At 42.5% G+C, this 24,506-nt stretch overlaps 1 protein-coding gene across 1 annotated transcript in view; it reads left to right on the top strand.

Annotated features, from left to right (window-relative positions):
- Positions 1 to 24,506, top strand: part of LOC106086113 (irregular chiasm C-roughest protein) — a 1,171,308-nt gene that overhangs the window by 312,537 nt on the left and 834,265 nt on the right. The window contains exon 3 of the mRNA XM_059363383.1: positions 23,404 to 24,312. The gene's annotated coding sequence lies outside the window, so the exon portion shown is untranslated. The remainder of the gene's footprint in view (positions 1 to 23,403; positions 24,313 to 24,506) is intronic.

The following is a 24,506-nucleotide window of genomic DNA, read 5'->3' as shown; positions in this document are numbered from 1 at the left end:
TGTAACTACTCGAAATATTCGTCTGAGACCCCATAAAGTATATATATTCTGGATCGTCGCGACATTTTATGTCGATCTAGCCATGTCCGTCCGTCCGTCCGTTTGTCTGTCGAAAGCACGCTAACTTCCGAAGGAGTAAAGCTAGCCGCTTGAAATTTTGCACAAATACTTCTTATTAGTGTAGGTCGGTTGGTATTGTAAATGGGCCATATCGGTCCATGTTTTGATATAGCTGCCATATAAACCGATCTAGGGTCTTGACTTCTTGAGCCTCTAGAGTGCGCAATTCTTATCCGATTGGAAATTGAAATTTTGCACGACGTGTTTTCTTATGATATCCAACAACTGTGCCAAGTATGGTTCAAATCGGTCCATAACCTGATATAGCTGCCATATAAACCGATCTTGGGTCTTGACTTCTTGAGCCTCTAGAGTGCGCAATTCTTATCCGATTGGAATGGAATTTCGCACGACGTGTTTTGTTATGATACCCAACAACTGTGCCAAGTATGGTTGAAATCGGTCCATTACCTGATATAGCTGCCATATAAACCGATCTTGGGTCTTGACTTCTTGAGCCTCTAGCGTGCGCAATTCTTATCCGATCAGAATGAAATTTTGCACGACGTGTTTTGTTGTGATATCCAACAACTGTGCCAAGTATGGTTCAAGTCGGTTCATAACCTGATATAGCTGCCATATAAACCGATCTGGGGATTTGACTTCTTGAGCTTCTAGAGGGCGCAATTCCTATCCGATTTGGCTGAAATTTTGCATGACGTATTTTATTTTTACTTTCAACAACTGTGTCAAATAAGGTTCAAATCGGTTCATAACCTGATATAGCTGCCATATAAACCGATCTGGGATCTTGACTTCTTGACCCCTAGAGGTCGCAATTATTATCCGATATGCCAGAAATTTTGTACGATGGATCCTCTCATGACCATCAACAAAAGTGTTTATTATGGTCTGAATCGGTCTATAGCCCGATACAGATCTCATATAAATCGTTCTCTCTATTTTACTTCGTGAGCCCCAATGGGCGCAATTCTTATACGAATTGGCTGAAATTTTACACATGTCTCCAAGATATAATTTAATTGTGGTCCGAACCGGACCATATCTTGATATCGTTTTAATAGCAGAGCAACTCTTTTCTTATATCCTTTTTTGCCTAAAAAGAGATGCCGGGAAAAGAACTCGGCAAATGCGATCCATGGTGGAGGGTATATAAGATTCGGCCCGGCCGAACTTAGCACGCTTTTACTTGTTTTCTTTCAGATTACTGTTCCGTATCGGAGTTTTCATTAAGAGCGATACAAAAGTTTTTTTTTTTTTAATATAACAAAAAAGGTTGTGAATGTCAATGAAATTCCTTATTTCTCTGAACGTTCGTTCAATGCCATTATGTTTTCTTTCTTTTGAATGGCCCAACACGAGTACGCTTGCAGAAGTCCAGACGCTGAACCAAATTTTCTATGTTTTTCAAGGATAAATGTAACAATCGTCGCTGGCTTGTTAGCATAGAACAAAATTTTGACGTAGCCCCACAGGCAATAGTTTAACGGCGTCAATTCGCACGGCCGAGGCGACCAATCGACTGAACCATTTCGTGAGATAACACATTCTCCAAACTTGGTTCCCAATAAATTGCTTGTGCACTCGCTGTGTGGCTTGTGGCGCCGTCCTGTTCGAACAACATGTCCTCCAAGTTCATATGATCCAATTGGGAACAGAAAAAATATTCTGTTAACATTGAACGGTAGCGATTCCCATTCACAGTATCGTGCAGGTCTTGATCATGACGAAAGAAGTATGGCCCAATAACGCCGCCGGCCTAAAAACCGCACCAAATCGTAATTTTTTCGGGATGTAATGATGACTCATGGAGTACTTGTGCATTGCTGTCTGACCAATAACCCATGTTTTGCTTATTGACAAAGCCATTCAGTCATTAATGATGCTCATCACTAAAGCTCTTAACGTTGAGACCACTGACTCCGAATTTCGGTAGTAAATTTTAATAATTTCGACTCGTTGTTGGCTCGCATGTTGAAATTCTTGTTTTAGTAAACAACCAAACATTTGGACCTACTTGGATTTAATAACAAACTATTTGCCAAGTCATAAACGCAAAGTAGGTCCGCGTTAAGTTTACTAATGCAGTCGCCTACGTTGTCCACAAAGCCGCTTTGAAAAATCTGCACGTCATCAGCATACATCATAATCTGACCGTATGCTAGTTAACGAGGCAAGTCGTTCGCATATAATGAAACAAGTAAAAAGGCGTTGGATACCAACCACCTCGGGTATATATGTAAACCACCTTTCGTCAAAATCCGGTGCAAAACTCATACCTTATGTCCCATAGCAGAAATATGTGGAGGGGCTTATCTTAACTCTTTGTCCACAATTTCGGCAACATCGAACAATAAATTCGCTTTTTATGGCCCCAAAAACTAAAACCGAGAGATCGGTCTATATGGCAGCTATATCCAAATATGGACCGATCTGTGCGATAATGCAGAAGTATGTCAAGGGGCTTTACTTAACTCACTGTCCCAAATTTCGGCGACATCGGACAATAAATGCGTGTTTTATGGGCGTAAGACCCCAAATCGGAAGATCGGTCTATATGGCAGCTATATCCAAATCTGGACCGATCTAGGCCATACTGACGGAGAATGTCGAAGGGTCTAAAATAACTCACTGTCCCAAATTTCAGCAACATTGGGTAATAAATGTGGCTTTTATAGGCCTAAGACCCTAAATCGGAGGATCGGTCTTTATGGCAGCTATATCCAAATCTGGACCGATCTTAGCCAAATTAAAGAAGGACGTTGAAGGGCCCAATACAACTCACTGTCCCAAATTATAGCAAAATCGGATAGTAAATGTGGCTTTTATGGGCCTAAGACCCCAAATTTGAGGATCGGTCTATATGGCAGCTATATCCAAATCACAACCGATCTGAGCCATATTGACGGAGGATGTCGAAGGGCCTAAGACAACTCACCGTCCTAAATTTCAGCAAAATCGGATAATAAATGTGGCTTTTATTGGCCTAAGACCCTAAATCGGCGGATCGGTCTATATGGCGGCTATATCAAGATATAGTCCGATATAGCCCATCTTCGAACTTAACCTGCTTATGGACAAAAAAAGAATCTGTGCAAAGTTTCAGCTCAATATCTCTATTGACTGCAGCGTGATTTCAACAGACAGACGGACAGACGGACGGACATGTCTAGATCGTCTTAGATTTTTATGCTGATCAAGAATATATATACTTTATAGGGTCGGAAATGGATATTTCGATGTGTTGCAAACGGAATGACAAAATTAATATACCCCCATCCGTCGGTGGTGGGTATAAAAAGAATTAAAACTATAATCGAGCCCTGGGGAACCCCCTTAGGTACGAACAAGGGGTTAGATAATATATTCCCTGCGCATACGTCTATCGCTAAGATACGACATACTCAGACTCGTTGCCATTGATGTGAAGTTAAAAAAATTCTGTAGTTTCATGCACTAATTCAGGTGATCAACAATGACGAAAGCTTTGGAGTAATCCAAAAGAACCAGAAAGCCAACTTTGTTCAAAGCAATGTCATTTCTAATCCATTCAGCCACTTCAGCCAATGCGGTAATGCAACTATGATCAGAATGGAAGCCGGACTGTCTTTCTGACAACAGCGACTCTTGGTGAAGATATACCGACATCTGTCCATGAAGGATTTTCTCGAAAACCTTAGAGAGATAGCATAGAATTGATATCGGCCGATAATCAACGTTGGATTTGGGAATGGGGATAATGTTTGCATGCTTCTAAATAATAGGATACATACTGGAGCTCAAAATTGTTTTAAACAGGTATGTTAGGTACGGTAGGAGAGTTCGAAGTAACATTCGTACAAATCTCGGATCAACTCCGTCTAATCCAATTGCCTTTGACCTAACACGGACAAAACTCTCATAAACTTCCTCATGGCTAACACATCTAAACTCAAAAGGACTGCGTGCATCAAAAAGAAAAGCCGGCCCATCATCAGTTGAGTGCCTCTAGATCCCCATGGTATTGAGTCGTTGACTTGGGTTTACCCACTCCAGTGTCTTGCATCACCTTCCACTTACTCTTCGAGCCCACTGCGCAATCAAATCTTGATGAATAATACTCCATTTTAGCCGCATCAATAAAACTGTTAACTTTCCTCCTGGCTTCACGGAATTCTTCTTTCAGGACTGGAAACTTGAAACGCTTCAGTCTACTGTAAGCCAAGTCCCTGTTCCCGATAAGTGCCTTGATTCTTGAATTGAACCATGGCCTTGTGTTGGCCGAGGCCCTTTTAATCCTTATTGGAACTGTTACATCAAAGAGACGTAAAATGTTATCCGTTATTAAAGTCGTCTACTGATCGACAGTTAAAGGTGTAAATATGTCATCCCAGTTCACCTGGTAGATCACACCAACTAAGTGTTAAAAATTTACAATTCCGTAGTCACTATATGTCTTCCTCTTCCTCTCTCAAAGCAAAATCGTAGGCGATATGAATCAGATCATGCTTAGAGAAACATGGAACAGAAATCTGTTCATACAATGTTATCTTCAAAGAATTATTGACAAAGAACATATCTAAGAGTGTATTGACGGTTGACGTGAAATGTGAGGAGTTTTTGTATTATTGGTGAGGAATAGGCCAAGTGTCAACATAGCATCAGTCAGAGTTGAATCTATAAGTACGTTTGTGATTTAAACGTACCCAGTGATTATAACATCAGTAGAACCCAGTGTTACGGACTCCAGTACAACCTGAAGCCTATGTATGTCAATCGTATTATTCGGACGGTACATACAACAAACTAAAACTTTCTCACGATTTGAAGAAGAAGTTCAACAAACACTTATTCGATCTGGTCCCCGAATTCAGACTTTAAATGAATTCTAGCTTTCAGGATTCTTCTGACATAAATGGCAACGCCACCTCCGCGATTTCCCCTGTCAGATCTGAACACAGTATATCCATTTAAGTTGACGAGACTGTCAGCTGTGGAAGTACTAAGCCATGTGTCCATATTCGCATGGGGCGGATTAATATGCGCACCCTCGACCTAATCTAATGTAATCTAATGCTTTCATCCCTCTTATTACGAACCAAACCTATTAAACTTAAACTTTCCTACAAGTGTACATTTCATCCTATTCTGGAACCTCCCACTCAACCATTTTTTGTTCAGGCCACCTATGTTTCCAGCCAAAATCGCCTTTATTGTTACAGATACAATTCCAGTTGAATTTTACCCTTTGTGATTGTTGCAAAATCCTTCTTGACAATTTTCGCAATCATTTTCTAATAAAATAGTCTCGACAGAATCAATTACACTTCAATAAGAGTAGCTATAAGTTTCATGTATCACAATCAAATTTTATCCTAAACAAGCAGTACGCATACACCTGCACCAATTCATATGCACGTACATGGAATTCCATGAAATCTGTCTGAACTTTTTGCCTTAGGTGAGCAGACACTTTGTTTCCCTGAGACATTTGACCTGAGGTGATTTGCAAATTGTTTTGCCCTCACATGTAGTAAGAAGCACAATTGCTTTTTTTTTTAGAAAAACAGCTTTAGGCATTAAGACGTAATAACATATTCCGTTTCACGAATGTTTACATTTGAGGGAAATAAAAAAGAAAAACTAAGTCTTCATCATTTATATGAAGCTCTGGTATGGGTCAAGAGACGACTTAAAGTCTGAAGTCGTTGTTTTGCATTGTTAAAATTATGCACAGCATAGTGGTGGGCGTCAGAACCTGGATTCGGTTCATTGAAAAGCTGTATATATACATGTAAGTGTTATATGTATGTGTATTTAGGAGCATATTTTGTGGAAGCTTTACAGTTCATATTGAAGAATTGGTCTCTAGGTGTTAAATGCGAGAGTAGATTTATGTGGAAACTATTTCCCAAAATGAGGAGACCACCGTAACGCTGATAACGCTGACGTCCGCTTATGACTCCCATTTTTATACCCTCCACCATAAGATGGGGGGTATACTAATTTCGTCAAATATTCGTCTGAGACCCCTTAAAGTGTATATATTCATGATCGTCGTGAAATTTTATGTCGATCTAGCCATGTCCGTCCATCTGTCCGTACGTCCGTCTGTCTGTCGAAAGCACGCTAACTTCCGAAGGAGTTAAGCTAGCCGCTTGAAATTTTGCACAAATACTTCTTATTAGTGTAGGTCGGTTGGTATTGTAAATGGGCCATATCGGTCCATGTTTTGATATAGCTGCCATATAAACCGATCTTGGGTCTTGACTTCTTGAGCCTCTAGAGTGCGCAATTCTTATCCGATTGGAATGAAACTTTGCACGACGTGTTTTGTTATGATATCCAACAACTGTGCCAAGTATGGTTCAAATCGGTCCATAACCTGATGTTGTTGTTGTTGTTGTAGCAGTTTATTGTGTACTATCTTTCGTCTGCTTGATTCTGTTGAGTGTCAAGACCCAGGAACTCCGCGACTAAGATGGGGTGCGTCCACAGGGATCTGGGTCTGAGTCGAGTGGGTCTGGCCGGGCAGTTAAACAGGTGACGTGTATCGTGCGGTCCATGGTTACAATCGGGACATACATCTTGCACGTCGGCATCAATCCTAGCTCTGTGGGAATTGAGGCGGCTGCATCTGCCGGAACGTAATTGAGCCAGAACCACTCTGGTTTGCCGGGGGAGGTCGATTTCTTCGGGTGCAATGGGTGGTGGTCGTTCTCCAAGGACTACATTCACCCGGTAGCCAGTTAACGCGTCTGCTACCGTGTCTGCATGAATGTTGTTCAGACCCGCTTGATCTAGAGGTTCTCTCTTGTATCGCTAGACCTCACGCTCTAGATCATGTAGATGTACCTTAAGGCTTCTGGGCGGTGGGTATCTATCCACAAGATGATGATTTGGATGATTTCTGCGATAACAGCTCAAAAGGTATTGCTTAGACAGCATGTAGTTATGTCTTCGCACTGGTAGGATCTTTGTCTCCTGATGGAGGTGGTCCACATGAGAACTAAGGAGACAGCCCGTCGCAGTTCGGAGGGCGGCATTCTGACAGATCTGAATATTATTCCACTGCGTGTCACAAAGCTGACGTGACCACACTGGCGCTGCATAACTTACCACAGACCGGCCAATTGCTTTGTACGTGGTCAACAAGGTTTCTTTGTCTGCACCCCAAGTGCTGCCAGCGAGTGACTTGAGGACCTTGTTTCTACTTTTGACTTTATTGCAGATTGCTGTGGCATGTGGGGAGAAAGTGTAGGAGCTGTCAAATGTGACGCCAAGTATTTTGGGACACTTGATGGTCGGAATCAATTCTCCATCGACCATCACAGTCAGCTCGGAATTCACCTCACGCGTATTTGTAGTGAACAGTGTGGCTGAAGATTTGGTGGCGGATATCTTCAGATTTCTTGCAGCGAAATATGAGGCAAGCTCGTTGAGGTAGACGTTCAACCTATCGCAGATGTCATCAATGGGTGGGGGGCCTGATGACAAGATCGTACAGTCGTCCGCATATGATACGATCTCTATGCCGTCTGGAGGAGGTGGGATGGAGGAAAGGTAGAGGTTAAACAGAGCCGGAGATATCACCCCGCCTTGGGGAACTCCCTGTTTCACTCTACGGTGTTTTGACTTCTTATCCCTAAATTCCACAAATGACTGGCGGCCACACAGATAATTCGCGACCCAACGTTTAAGGCCTGGCTGGAGGGACGTGTTGGCGATGTCCTCAAATAATTTGGCATGGCTGACCGTATCGAATGCCTTCGATAGGTCCAGTGCCACGAGGACCGTCCTATCACATAGCCTGGGTTGATTGAATCCACGGCAAAAATGTGTGGTGATGGCATGCAAAGCTGTTGTTGTGCTGTGCAGTCTCCGAAATCCGTGTTGATGCTCGGCGAATGGAAATTCTCCTACGAGGCTCGGGAGGAGTAATGCCTCAAGCGTCTTAGCCACTGGTGAGAGAAGGGAGATCGGTCTGTACGACTCCCCCAAACTCGGGTCTTTACCAGGCTTCAGTAGCGGGATCACTCTGCCCATTTTCCAGACATCGGGAACTATAAGAGTGTTCAATGACAGGTTAAGGACAGTGGTAAGGTACTCAACTCCAGGTAAATCCAGATTCTTCAGCATCAATGTAGAGATTCCGTCGGGGCCCAACGCCTTGGAAGATTTGGTGCCACGGATGACATTCGTAACTTCGCCCACGGTAAATTATGATGGCTGTTCATCGGCTCGGAGACCACGAATACGGCGAATGGCTCTCCTCCTTGCCCTGTCTCTCTCGGGATGCACGATAAATTGACGGTTGAACAACCTGGCGCATCTCTTCGGATCAGTCACGGTTAACTCGCCAAAAGTGACTGAGGTCCTGTCGTCCCGTCTACCGGGGTTCGAGAGAGACTTAACAGTGGCCCACAATTTGCCTGCGCCGGTGCCTAAGTTACATTGCTCCAAGTGTTCCAGCCACAAATTCCGCTTATGTTCGTTGACTACCCTGTTTATTTCCAGATTCAGCTCGCTGATTCTGGGGTTAGCGGGGTCCATAGCACGAATCCCATCACGCTCGTCTGCGAGTACCACTGCTTGCGCCGGGAAATTGGGTCGCACTTGCGGTATTCGACCGGCTGGTATAAAGCGAGCGGCTGCTGCGTTGATGATGTCTCGGAATTTCCTCTCGGCCACAAGCACATCAGAGGGGGGTGGCAGTTCATTGAAGCGGCGATTGGTATACTCTCTGAAGCCAGTCCAATTGGCCTTCTTGTAGTTGATGAACGTCCGGCGCTCAGAGGTTATGAAGTCGGGTGGTCGGTCGATGGTGAGGATTATGGGGAGGTGGTCTGACCCCAAAGAGATGACGGCTTGCCAGGAGACGTCACTCAGGAGATCAGGGGATGCGATTGAGATGTCTGGCGAGCTGCTGCACCTCCTCGTAATCCTAGTGGGGGCATCCTCATTCACCGTGCAAAACGTGGAGCTATCTATCTGCTCTGCCAAAGCTATGCCACGCTGGTCGTTGCCTAGGGGAGAATGCCATGACGAGTGATGTGCATTAAAATCCCCCAGAACCAGACGACTATGGCCAGATAGCAACCCACTTATGTCGGGGCTGTAGGCCTGGCCATTAATCGGGACACAGCTGCCAACCGGCGGTATATACACGTTGTATATCTCTATCTCGGCAGTACCAGACCAGACTGCTACCCCCATACTTTCCATGTATGGGTCACTAGCGTCAAGCGCAGGCGAGATAGGTCTATACTGCACGGAATGGTGTATAACGAAGGCCAATCCCCCACCTCCATTCCTTGAGCGATCCTTACGTAGCACATTGTAGCCGTGACAACTGTGCAAGCTGCAGGTGTTAGTCAGCTTTGTCTCCTGGATCGCTGCGACCGATATGCTCTTACGACTCATAAAATCTACAATCTCATCAATCTTGCCTCGCAGTCCATTGCAGTTTAACTGCAAGAACGATACATTTCCCGACACTGGCCTGGCAATAGTAGGGCTAGGGTGCTGTCTTTGCATAAATTGCCGTACGGGAGAGGTCGGGGGGGTCACATAGTCCGACGACGAGGACGCCGAAGGCGACGACGGCGACGCTTGTGACCCACTGCTGGCTATGTTCGCACAGCACCTAGCGACATAGCCAGTATGACTATACTCCCGTAGCGAAGTTAGGCCAGAGCAAGAACGGAAATGTACCCACTCCAAGCACCTGTAACACCTCACCGACACTGACCGATGATGAAGGCGGTTCTGGCAAACGGAACAGAACCAGGGTCCGGGGTTCTTTTCAATCCCGGCACGGACCAAAAGCATACGGAGAAGGCACTCCGGGATGTGCCTCTCCCATGACGAAAAAAGACGAACACGTACACTGAGGCGGCAGCCCTTGCCGATGAAGATTCCATCGGGTCAATCCGGTGCGTACAACCGGCTGCCATGGCACCGATCTGGGGTTTTGAATTCTTGAGCCTCTAGAGTGCGCAATTCTTATCCGATTGGGATGAAATTTTGCACGACGTGTTTTGTTATGATATCCAACAAATGTGCCAAGCATGGTTCAAATCGGTTCATAACCTGATATAGCTGCCATATACACCGATCTGGGGTTTTGACTTCTTGAGCCTCTAGAGTGCGCAATTCTTATCCGATTGGAATGAAATTTTGCACGACGTGTTTTGTTACGATATACAACAACTGTGCCAGTATGGTTCAAATCGGTTCATAACCTTACATAGCTGTCATATAAACCGATCTTGGGTCTTGACTTCTTGAGCCTCTAGAGGGCGCAATTCTTGTCCGATTTGAATGAATTTTGGCACGTAGTATTTTGTTATGATATCCAACAACTGTGCCAAATATGGTTCAAATCGGTCCATAACCTTATATAGCTGTCATATAAACCGATCTTGGGTCTTGACTTCTTGAGCCTCTAGAGAGCGCAATTCTTATCCAATTTGAATGAATTTTGGCACGTAGTATTTTGTTATAATATCCAACAACTGTGCCAAATATGGTTCAAATCGGTTCATAACATGATATAGCTGTCATACAAACAGATCTAGGGACTTGACTTCTTGAGCTTCTAGAGGGCGCAATTCCCATCCGATTTGGCTGAAATTTCACAAGACGTTTTTAATTGTTACTTTCAACAACTGTGTCAAATAAGGTTCAAATCGGTGCATAACCTGATATAGCTGCCATATAAACCGATCTGGGATCTTGACTTCTTGATCCTCTAGAGGTCGCAATTATTATCCGATTGGAATGAAATTTTGCACGACGTGTTTTGTTATGATATCCAACAACTGTGCCAAGCATGGTTCAAATCGGTTCATAACCTGATATAGCTGCCATATAAACCGATCTGGGATCTTGACTTCTTGAGCCTGTAGAGGTCGCAATTATTATCCGATTTGCCTGAAATTTTGTACGATGGATTCTCTCATGACCATCAACATACGTGTTTATTAGGGTCTGAATCGGTCTATAGCCCGATTCAGCTCCCATATAAATCTATCTCTCTATTTTACTTCTTGAGCCCACAAAGGGCGCAATTCTTATTCGAATTGGCTGACATTTTACACAGGTCTCCAACTTATAATTAATTGTGGTCCAAACCGGACCATATCTTGATATCGCTCTAATAGCCGAGCAAATCTTTTCTTATATCCTTTTTTTTGCCTAAGAAGAGATGCCGGGAAAAGAACTCGAGAAATGCGATCCATGGTGGAGGGAATATAAGATTCGGCCCGACCGAACTTAGCACGCTTTTACTTGTTATTTCTCTTTCGAGACGAGCTTATTGAAGGAAGAACTTTTCTCCACTTTTGTGCAATAGAAAAGTAAGCCCAGCATACCACAACACCAACCATATTGTGACACTTTCAGGTGTGAAGGTTCCAACGTTGATAGGTTGTACTTATATCGAATTCATTGCGAAAACGCCTTTATGATATTCATAAATATTGTACTATATGATGCTGGAGAACTTCAGTGGGGCACAACACGTAAACCACAAAGGCAGGTTGGTGGAGACGGCCCTCCCCGATGTATACAGCAGGTCGAGACGTCTCTCCGGAAGAAGAATTACACTTTAACGGCCTTCTTGGATCTTGAAGGAGCTTTCAAAAATGTGGAGATTGGGGCGATAGTCGCCGCACTGGACCACACGGGGATTCACTCCTTAATCTCCCTATGGCCAAATAATATGCTTTATGGCAGGATTATTATTGCAAACTTGGGAGATTGTGTGGTCAGAAGACCCCGCCCCAAGGAGGGGTCTTCTCGCCGATGATGTAGAACCTCGTGATTAATGAAATCCTGATGGATCTCGGTACGGCACGAGGATTATCTTTTATGCGGACGACGTCGTGCTGCTGGCCCGAGGCAAGTTTCTTTCAACGATCCGCGAGATCATGGAAGGGTCACTGAGGAGGTTGACGCAATGGGCTACCAGAAATGGCTTGAGGACCAACCCAGGGAAGACGAAGCTGGTGCTCTTTACGCGTAGGTTGGTGCTCTTTACGCGCAGGTTGCCGCGATGAGCTACCAGAAATGGGTTGAGGACCAACCCAGGGAAGACGGAGCTGGTGCTCTTTACGCGTAGATATAAGATACCGGAGTTTAGACTTCCGTCCTTGAACGGGGTCACCCTGCGGCTGTCGAAAGGGGCGAAGTACCTAGACATAATCCTCGATTCGAAACTGTCCTGGAAGAGAAACACCGACGAAAGAAGTCGTAAGGCACTGAGCGCTTTTTACTCTTGCAGGAAAATGTTCGGTAGGAAGTGGGGGGTGACTCCCCCAGATGATTTATTGGATGTATACGGCCAACGTGAGACCAGTACCGGCATATGGAGCACTGGTCTGCTGAAATGCCCTACAGAAGAGAACGCGTCTAGGGAGTTTGAGACAGTCCAGTGACTGGCCTGCGTCGGGATCACAGGGGCGCTGGGATCCGCACCGCAGGCAGGCCTGGAGGCGATGCTGGATATGCAGCCCATTGGAACCTATATTTGGAACTGCGCCGCCAGGGTCGCGCTTAGGCTAAGACAGCTCGGCATGCTGAAGGAGGATGGTTGCGGCCACAGTTCGATTCTGGGTGTTATGAAAACGGAGGGTAGACTGAGGAGGATCTCCAACTACATGGCACCACTGGCGACTGGAGTGAGGGCATTCACGATTCGTTTTCTTAAGAGAGACGAATGGGGGCCGGATGGTGTTCTTGAGGAGGATGAGACTTCGATCCACACAGATGGCTCCAAGATGAAGTCAGTATGTCTCTGAAACTGTCGGACGAATGCACGGTCTTTCAGGCAGAGGTCAGTGTCATTGCAGAATCCGCAAGAGGAATTCTGCCAAGGGGCTTACCGCCCTCGAAACTTTTAATTTATGTGGACAGTATGGCGGCGCTCAAGGCCTTAGGATCGAGGATGTTGAGGTCGAGATGCGTGGCGGACTGTTTGGAATCTCTGGAAAAGCTACGGGTCCACGATGTAACGCTGACATGGGTTCCCAGGCATGAGGGGATTCCAGGGAATGAGAGTGCGTCAGGAGGGGTTCGTCTGCGCCGGGTGGACCAGTCATCGGTCTTGCCTATGTGCCATTTATCGAGCTACTGAAAACAGTAGCAGTCGAGGGGATGGTTAGGGCGGCGTCTGTGGCGAGGTTGATGGTTGCCGGATTGCGAGGGCGCTATGGCCGTTCATCAAGCGCGCTATGGCGTTCGATAAGAAGTCGATGAGTACTTTGACAGGTGTCATAACCGGACACTGTGCCATGGGCGCAATTTTTATCCGATTTTGATGAAACCGGATAACAACTGTGCCAAATAAGGCTCAAATCGGTTTACAACCTGGTATAGCTGCCATATAAACCGCTCTGGGATCTTGAGTTTTTGAGCCTCTAGAGGGCGCAATTCTTATACAATCGGTAGGAAATTTTGCACGGCGTGTTTTTTTATGACGTTCAACAACTGTGCCAAGTGTGGTTTAAATCGATCTACAACCTGATATAGGTGCCATATAAATCGATCTTGGGTCTTGACTTCTTGAGCCACCAGAGGGCGCAATTCTTATCCGATTTGATTGAAATTTTGCATGACGTATTTTGTTATGCCTTTCAACAACTGTGCCATATAATGTTCAAGTCGGTTCATAGCCTAATATAACTACCATATAAACCGATCTGGAATCTTGACTTCTTGAGCCTCTAGAGGTCGCAATTATTATCCGATTTGCCTGAAATTTTGCACGACGGATTCTCTCATGACCATCAACATACGTATTTATTATGGTCTGAATCGGTCTATAACCCGATACAGCTCCCATATAAATCGATCTCTCTATTTTACTTCTTGAGCCCCCAAAGGGCGCAATTCTTATTCGAATTGGCTGACATTTTATAATTTAATTATGGTCCGAACCGGACCATATCATGATATCGCTCTAATAGCAGAGCAAATCTTTTCTTGTATCCTTTTTTCGCCTAAGAAGAGATGCTGGGAAAAGAACTCGACAAATGCGATTCATGGTGGAGGGTATATAAGATTCGGCCCGGCCGAACTTAGCACGCTTTTACTTGTTTAAGATCTTTTAGGCTTGAAAATGTTTACATTTATCAGCCATATGAAAAACTCCTAAATCATATGGAATCTATGAAAATTCCATTCATTGTAATTTTCTATGTGTAGGCTGGAAATAAATGACCTCTCACCCCTTGATTCCTGGCAATAATCTGTAATACCCCTAATACCCCATTAGAGCCAGTGGTCAACTTGGTTATCTATTCTTTGTATTCCCTAGAATTGAAAAAATCTAATAAGCTTGTCTTTTAATAGCCTTACAAGTAGCTAAGACAATTATCATTTCATGGGAATCTCTTGAAATCAATCCATCATTCATGTCATCGAAGTTTTACATCAAAACAAAGCCTAAGACGACATCAAAGCATTTAGCCTTCTCTTCATACAGCAGATTAACATAATGCTGATACCCTCCCTGATGCGTACAACAAATTATTTTATTCATAAGCTGATTAACCTGTTGTTGTTGCTGTTGTTGTTTCGAGGTTACGACGCCACATAAATGTTCGGCAAGACATTTGCATCTGTTATAGATTTTTCCGAGAAAATCAAATCCCATGCATTAATAATAATTTCGCCTGTCATATATATAATATGATAGAATTAAAGCCAAAATGACTTGAGGGAATTTTTCATTTACATAGTCAATACATGTCTAATATGGTTATTTTAACAAATTATGCCCCATTCTGGTTTATTGAATTCGCATAAATTTGCAATGCATATGTGATTATGTGTGTGTGTATGTGTGTTTGTGGAGCTTAAGAGGCATAGCGTGATTTGTAAAAATTTTCCCATAGCATTTCGCATTTGGTAGACATGTTTTGGTGTGCAACAAATTCCATATGGCAACTGCAGGATGTGGGAGTAGGAAATTTTCCACACAAGTGCTAGTTTTACATGTATGCATAAATAGTTGGTTAAGTTATTTAAACACGCCATATATCCATGAGAAAGTTGCAATACACACCTCAGGATACACACACTACACCGAAGAGCAGGAAGAGAAGCACTACATTTGGATAATGAATGCGTACGCAATTCCCGGAAAAAAGACCCTTACACAATTCATGTTTGAACCGTTGAATGGAGTGAAAGAATTTTCAATTCGCTCGGTAGGAACATCTCTGTGGATAAAAAATAGTAAGACATTTTAATTTAAATTTCGCACGGAAATCCATTCGTCGCAGTTTTGGTATTTCTACGTTGTTATGACTGTCAGCCATCTGTGCTCGAAAAAGGCTCATTTAGGCTAGGAACCAACCAGCCACCATGTAAAAATTAACATAATTTTACACAAATGAACTAAGTTGATGGCCAGAAGGACAAAAATGGAAGCTTCTTCTGGTCGTAGAAGACTAATGAGAGCTATATCATTTATATAAGACCGATTTGGATCATACTTAACACGTATGTTGGAAGTTATATTTCATTGTGGCTTCCAGGAGCTCAAGACCTCTAATCGGGAAATCGGTTTACATGGGAGCTATGTCTGAATATAGGCTGACTTGGATCGTACATGGCACGGTTGTTGGATGTCGAAAGCTATATCTAAATATAGTCCGATCAGAAACATATTAAGGTCGGATGTTGGTAGGTCTTAACCTACTCACTGTTTCAAATTTAAGCGAAATCGGGTGATAAATAAAGCTTTCATGGCCTTCCGAACCTTTGTGGGGAGATCGATCTATATGGCGGCTATATCTAAATATAGTCCGATCTGCATCATATTTAGGTCAGATGTTGGAAGGCTTAAATTTGCGTTCTATTTCAAATTTCAGCGAAATCGGATAAAAAATAAAGCTTTCATGGCCTTCTAAACCTTTATCGGGAGATCGGTCTATATGGCAGCTATATCTATATATAGTCCGATCTGAACTATATTTAGGCTCAAAATAAGCCACTGTTGCAAATTTCAGCGAAATCGGGTAATAAATAAAGCCTTTAAGGGCTTCAGACCCTTTATCGGGAGATCGGTCTATATGGCGGCTACATCTAAATATGCATCGATCTAATCCATATTTAGATCAGATGTCGGGAGGCTTAAAATAACCCACTGTTTTAAATTTCAGCGAAATCGGATAAAAAATAAAACTTTCAAGGCCTTCCGACCCTTTATCGGGAGATCATCGGTCTATATGGCGGCTATATCTAAATATGGACCGATCTAATCCATATTTAGAACAGATGTCGGGAGGCTTAAACTAATCCACTGTTTTAAATTTCAGCGAAATCGGGTAATAAATAAAGCTTTTATAGGCTTCAGACCCTTTATCGGCAGATCGATCTATATGGCGGCTATATCTAAATATAGTCCGATCTGAACCATATTTACGTCAGATGTCGAGAGGCTTAAAATAACCAACCGCTGCTTATTTCAGCGAAATTGGGTAATAAATAAAGCTTTTATGGGCTTCAGACCCTTTATCGGGTGATCGGTCTATATGGCGGCTATATCTAAATATGGACCGATCTAATCCATATTTAGATCAGATGTCGGGAGGCTTAAAATAACCCACTGTTGCAAAATTCAACCAAATCGGGTAATAAATAAAGCTTTTATGGGCTTCAGACACTTTATCGGGAGATCGGTCTATATGGCGGCTATATCTAAATATGAACCGATCTAATCCATATTTAGATCAGATGTCGGGAGGCTTAAAATAATACACTGTTTCAAATTTCAGCGAAATCGGGTAATAAATAAAGCTTTTATGGTATTCAGACCCTTTACCGGGAGATCGGTCTATATGGCGGCTATATCTATATATAGTCCGATCAGAACCATATTTAGTTCAGATGTCGAGAGGCTTAACATAACCCACTGCTGCAAATTTCAGCGAAATCGGGTAATAAATAAAGCTTTTATGGTCTTCAGACCCTTTATCGGGAGATCGATCTATATGGCGGCTATATCTAAATATGCATCGATCTAATCCATATTTAGATCAGATGTCGGGGGGCTTAAAATAACCCACTGTTTTAAATTTCAGCGAAATCGGATAATACATAAAGCTTTTAGGGGCTTCAGACCCTTTATCGGGAGAGCGGTCTATATGGCGGCTATATCTAAATATGGACCGATATAATCCATATTAAGATCAGATGTCGAGAGGCTTAAAATAACCCACTGCTGCATATTTCAGCGAAATTGGGTAATAAATAAAGCTTTTATGGGCTTCAGACCCTTTATCGGGAGATCGGTCTACATGGCGGCTATATCTAAATATGGACCGATCTAATCCATATTTAGATCAGATGTCGGGAGGCTTAAAATAACCCACTGTTGCAAAATTCAACCAAATCGGGTAATAAATAAAGCTTTTATGGGCTTCAGACACTTTATCGGGAGATCGGTCTATATGGCGTCTATATCTAAATATGAACCGATCTAATCCATATTTAGATTACATGTCGGGAGGCTTAAAATAATACACTGTTTCAAATTTCAGCGAAATCGGGTAATAAATAACGCTTTTATGGTATTCAGACCCTTTACCGGGAGATCGGTCTATATGGCAGCTATATCTAAATATAGTCCGATCAGAACCATATTTAGTTCAGATGTCGAGAGGCTTAACATAACCCACTGCTGCAAATTTCAGCGAAATCGGGTAATAAATAAAGCTTTTATGGTCTTCAGACCCTTTATCGGGAGATCGGTCTATATGGCGGCTATATCTAATTATGGACCGATCTAATCCATATTAAGACCAGATTTTGGGACGCATAGAACTATTCACTGTTTCAAACCTGAGCGAAATTGGATGAAAAATAAAGTGTTTATGGGCATTAGACCCTTTATTGAAAAATCTGTCTATATAGCAGCTATGTCCAAATATGGTCCAATTTTGGCAGTTCAAGAACATAACCAGCATGCATAAAAAAGACATTTCTGTGTCAAATTTCAGCTCAATATTTCAATTTTTGAATACTCTAGAGTGAACGGACATCGTTATATGAACATTCCACTTAGGAAAAGGGGTAAACTTCTCACATATCAATGAGTGCAATCCGATTCAAAATTAAGCTCAATGATAAGGGGCCTCCTTTTTATAGCCGAGTCCGAACGGCGTGCCTCAGTGCGACACCTCTTTGGAGAGAAGTTTTACATGGCATAGTACCTCACAAATGTTGCCAGCATTAGGAGGGGAAAACCTCCGCTGAAAATTTTTCTGATGCTAACCTCTGCCGGTATCTGTTTGACGCCAAAGCCGGGCAATGATATAGGAAATGCCCCAACGTCTCATCATTTCCCCCCCCCCCCCCCCCCTACATTTCGCTGTCCTACACATGGTTGCATGCACATTCAACACCCACGCCCTTAACTCGATCTGCGTCGACCCGAAAGGCTTCGGGTTAACCAAGTTTATTGAGGGAAGTCCTCTGGCCCGGCACCCATACGATGCGGATTTTGCCATCCTCAGAGAAGGCGTTAATCTCCTTCTTACACTGCAAGACTCTTCATGAACTTACCGTCCTGGTTTTTATTGCCCTTATGGCAATTTTACTGTCGGTAAAGATGTTCACACTTGACGTCCTCGCATTAGCACCAGACCACTTCACGCATTCTGTGATAGCCCGGATCTCCGCCTGCAGGACCGTCTAAAACTGATCTTAGTCCCTGGGTTCTCAATGTAGATCCCCAGGCCCACTCTGTCCTCCAGCTTTGAGCCATCTGTATAAGATGATCTTCCAGATGGCAATATGAGGGTTCCGTCAATCCAAGACTGTGCCGATGGCAGCAGTGTCTCGCACTCGACTTCAAGATTAATCTCAGGTATGCGATCGACAACCTCTTCTATTCCTTCCAGGTTTTCTATCGATGCCTCCATTATACCGCGCTAGTATGAGCTGCTCCTATCCCCTATCCAATTTCCCATTGCCTTAAGTCTCATAGCACAATGGCTGCCTCACACATAATCTGTATGTCTATGGGTCGTATATCTAGAATGGTATGCATTGGCCTGGTAGGAGTGGTCCTCATCGCTTCGCCTATGGCAAGACAACATGTTGTCTGAACTTGTTGTATGGTCCTCATGTTGCACTTTTTCTCCATTGCAGTCCATCAAACTACTGAGGCGTAAGTAAGTATCGGTCTAATCACGCTCCTGTAGAGCCCGTGGACTATCCTCGGATTCAGGCCCCATTTCGAGTCTACGGCCTGTGTACATAGTGCCCAACATATGTGAGCCTTCTCAGTACGCTCCTAAATGTGACACTTCCAATTCAGTTTCTTGTCCAAGATCACACCTAAGGATTTGACCTTCGATTTGGTTGTCTTATTGAGTAAACGTGGTGCGTTAAATTGGCCCACCTTCGTCTTCCTCGTGAACAGACATATTTCAGTCTTCTCTGGGTTAACATTGAAACTTCTGCGTCTAGCCCAGTCATATGCCATATGCAAGACCCTTTCGGCCCTTATGCATAGCTGGTTCGCATCCTCACCACTTAGAAATATTATAACATCGTTTGCTTAGCAGACGGGTTCAAATCCCTCCTTAGTCAGCATACGTAAAATGTCATTCATTGTGATTACCCACAGGAGTGCCGATAAAATGCCCCCCTGTGGCGTGCCTTGTGCTACTTTCTCCCTTATATTTATGTCATGGGAACAGCATTTTATCCACCTGTTCTTTAGCATATGGTTTATCCAGTCTCTAAGGACCGGGTCCACCCAATAATATTCCATTAGACCCGGCTGACTTAAATGGTTTGAGCTCCTCAAGGATTTCTTCACCATAAATTCCGTAATGATAAACCTTCGATCAACATCATTATTCCAAGATTCCGGTGTCTCCGTGAGTCCCGTCTTATCCTGTGGAAAATTGGTTTACATCAAAAGCGTCAACATACCCTCCGGTGTCTGTGCTCTCACTCCCATGTCGTCTAGTAAAGTTTCAATTTGGACATGGGTTTTTGAGCGAAACTTTTACATCTTTGCGGCGTCATTAAAGCTATCGACCTGTTCGCAGAAAAGCTTCCAGGCACGTTTTGCCGCTCTGGTAATCTTTATTGTATTCCTTGCGCCGTGTGTAATACTCATCCCAAAAAACTTCGGCTTTTGTACGACGTGTTCTGTTAAATAGTCTGCGGACCCCTTTCCCAATATTGCGAATCTCCCCGGTCATCCAGTGTTTTTCTTGGGATGATGATTTCCTTTCCTTTTCTGACATTAGGATCTTCACCAGGAATACAAAACTTGCCAGGAACTCACACCTGTTTGAAATTGATTGATTGATCACCACGAATGTGGTGAGAGTTTAGCTAAATGGGAAAACAATTGCGGCTTCCAGTGGATAAACATGTCCAATCGGAAAATTGGTTAATATGGGAGCTATATCAGGTTAGAGTCCAATTTGAACTGCATTTGGTAGGGTTGATGAAAGTCATAAAAGAACACTACGGGCTAACTCCAGCTCAATGGGACAACAATTGCGGCTTCTAGGGAGACATACATATCTAAATCTGTACTAATAAAACCCATAGGCAATCCCCAACGACCTACTTCAATAAGAAAATACAGACAGACGGACATGGCTATAGCAACTTTCAATATCAAAACAATTAAGAATATGGGGTCGCAGATCAATATTTCGAGGTGTTACCCCATGGTAAGTAGGTAACACCTAAGCTTTCTTTGAACTAAGTTTAAAATACGCCTTTGACTTTAGCAGAACTCTCCACGAGATAGCTGTCTTGTTAAAATTCACCTGTTCTGAATGCGGGTTCATGGAGATATCCCACGGCTTTGAAGATCAGAAGATATTGCGATAATGCGAACAATCTTTTATACCCGCAAAAAATAAAACGTTTGGGAAATTTTTACGATAAACGAAATACTTTCATCTCGAATTGTTGCTTTTATTGTAACCGTGTAACGTTTCGCTTTAACATATCAAACATAAGCCATAAACTTAGTATTATTGAACATAACTAAGTTTGTTTATTGTAAATCCTTCAGCAGCTTCCTCTATGGTAAAAGAACTTTCCTTTTGTTGTAAAACCAAAACCTCCTTGCAAACGTACTTCAATAGCTGCATACGAGTATTCGTGTACAGAACCAAAAATTATTCTCTTGTGTCTCTCCTACTAGAGAGAAAGGGTGAGTATTTGAGCATACAGGCCAGTGGTTGACAAAGTACTCATTCTAGAGCACATTACTTTGTACGTACACCAAAAAATAATCCCAAGCCGACCCATAGGCTTGTAAATAATTGCAATTGTGTGCTAGTCACTGGTATAGACACATTCTCATACACAATATTTTCTCCTCTTTTTTTTGACTGAGCAAAAAGCAGCTCGGAAGAGTGCGGGTAGTAAACACCGAAATTGACAATTTCTATATCAATCACCGAAGGATGGGGGTATATTTATTTTGTCATTTCGTCTGCAACGCATCGAAATATCCATTTCCGACCCTATAAAGAATATATATTCTTGATCAGCGAAGAAATCTAAGACGATCTAGCCATGTCCGTCCGTTTGTCTGTTGAAATCACGTTACAGTCTTTAAAAATAGAGATATTGAGCTGAAATTTTGCACAGATTCTTTTTTTGTCCATAAGCAGGTTAAGTTAGCTATATATCGGACTATATCTTGATATAGACCGATCCGCCGATTTAGGGTCTTAGGCCTATAAAAGACACATTTATTATCCTATTTTGCTGAAGTTTGGAACAGTGAGTTATGTTACGCCCTTCCACATTCTCCTTCAATTTGGCCTAGATCGCTTCAGATTAGGATATAGCTGCCATATAGACCGATCAGCCGATTTAGGGTATTTGGCCCATAAAAGCCACCTTTATTATCCAATTTTGCTGAAATTTTGGATAGTGATTTATATTATACCCAACGACATCTTTCTTCAATTTGGCTAGGATCGGTACAGATTTGGATATATCGGTCACATAGACCGATCTCTCGATTTAAGGTTTTGGGCCCATAAAAGGCGCATTTATTGTCCGAAGTCGCCGAAATTTGGGATAGTGAGTTGTGTAATACCCTTCGACATCCTTCTTTAACTTGGCCCTGATCGGTCCAGATTTGGATATAGCTGCCATATAGACCGATCTCTCGATTTGAGGTTTTGGGCCCATTAAAGGCGAATTTATTATCCGATGTCGCCGAAATTTGCGACAGTGGGTTAAGTTAAGTCCCTCAAGATACTTATGCAATATGGCATAGATCGGTCCAGGTTTGGACATACCTGCCATATTGACCTATCTCGCGATTTAAGGTTTTGGACCCATAAAAGGCGCATTTATGGTCCAATGTCGCCGAAATTTGGGACAGTGAGTAAAGTTAAGCCATTCGACATAATTCTGTAATATGGCACAGATCGGTTCAGATTTGGATATAGCTGCCATATAGACCGATCTCTCGATTTAAAACCTTGCGCCCATAAAAGGCGCATTTATTGTCCGATTTCACCGAAATTCGAAAACATTAGTTGTGTTTGGCCTTTCGAAGTCCTTCTTCAATTTGGCTCAGATCGGTGCAGATTTGGATATAGCTGCCATTTAGACCGATCTCTCGATTTAAGGTTTTTGGCCCATAAAAGGAGCATTTATTATCCGATTTCACTGAAATTTTACAACTCATGTTAGGCTTTTCGACATTCGTGTCGTTTATGGTTCATATCGGTTTATTTTTAGATATAGCTACAAAAAAGACCAATATTTTGTTATACACAACTGAACAATGACTTGTATTTGGTCCAAATCGGAATATATTTGGATGTAGCCATATAGACATATAGTGTATCCCAATTGCATTTCAGGTCAATATATTTCCCTTTTTAATTTGACATATCTTTCATCTAAGCTTCCAAAAGAATCTTTACACCAACTGCAAATGAATTATATTTTCAAATTACATTTTCTCATAAACTTTCTTTTCACCCCGCCAATAAAAACACCCAAACTTTTCATTAAAAGTTTTAAGTTTTCCCTTAATCGAATTCTCATGGACATTCATCATTCAGAGTGCAAAAAAAAACAGTAAATCTCATTCCTTTTCTTCTCTCAACAATTTCATAATAAATTCATTTCTTTTTACTTCCCTTGTCTTCATTTCACTCCCCCATGCCATGTGAAAATAGCAGAATATCATCTGGAAAATAAAGCAAAATTTTCATTGTGAATTTTCTCTGTATTTTTCGCCATTCAATCATTTATCCATGCTGGTGTTTTGTTTTTTAATCCTGTTGTCTTCCATTTTGGTATTTTAACTCATTACAGGATTTTCCAGTGGATTGCATTTTAATAATGAAAATATGCTTAAGGCCTTTCACCATATCTGCTGCTGCATGGCTTTGACTATAGAAACGAAAACAATAACAACAGTAACAAGAAGAACAGAAATGCTGGCTGGCAATGCAAGGTTATCATCATCCTTAGGCAAAGAATCGCCACTTCCAGCATCATCGTTCTCGTCATTGTCTTCAATAGCAACAACACCATTTGCAATTCTCCGTTGGTGCTCAATCAATGCGGCTTTGCCATCATTCTCCTCCTCATCATCATCACCATTGTACTCAGCAGTAGCGGCAGAAGCAGCTCTACCACCATTCTCCTCATAACCAACAAGGCATAAAAACTGTGAAAGACAGACCCCTCAAAAAATAGAAATCGAATGAAATACAGACCAGAGCCGAGAACAAAAATTAGTGTTGAAAAAACTCTCATAGCAAAAAAAAACAGAAAAACGAACGCTCCATAAACCGCTTGCCCCTCTTACCAATTTCCCGTATAACAATAAATCGTGCTAAAACAATTCAAAGGAAATCATTTCTTAGCTCTGACATTGCAAAGCACTAAGCCAGCAAAAAACAAGAAGAAAAAAAAACCGGAAAATCGCCCACAAAGTGAAGTGAAAAATAATGAATTAAGTTCATCGAGTCGTGTTTTCTTTTTTTCGTTTCTCGCTTCATCGTCTATCGAATTAAATTAAAAACTCAAGCGATTAGCTTAAGCATTTGTTTATACGCGAATGAGTGACGGATATCTTTGGCAAACTGAAAGCGATTTTCTCAATTACTTTGCAGTATTGTTAAGTCGAGAGAGATTACATTTCAATACCAAACCACAACGCACACAAGGAAACGGAAACGAAAGTGAAATTCCATTGAACTTTAACTTTACATTAAAGTGAGTATTGAAAATGTTGCTTGGTGTTATCGGTTTTTCTTTTTTTAAATATAGCAAGTAAAAGCGGGCTAAGTTCGGCCATGCCGAATCTTATATACCCTCCACCATGGATCGCATTTGTCGAAATCTTTTCCCGGCATCTCTTCTTAGGCAAAAAAGGATATAAGAAAAGATTTGCTCTGCTATTAGAGCGA

This window comes from Stomoxys calcitrans, chromosome 2, assembly GCF_963082655.1.
Source record: "Stomoxys calcitrans chromosome 2, idStoCalc2.1, whole genome shotgun sequence".
NCBI classification, from domain to species: Eukaryota; Metazoa; Arthropoda; class Insecta; order Diptera; family Muscidae; genus Stomoxys; species Stomoxys calcitrans.
This window is presented reverse-complemented; position numbering and strand designations above follow the sequence as displayed.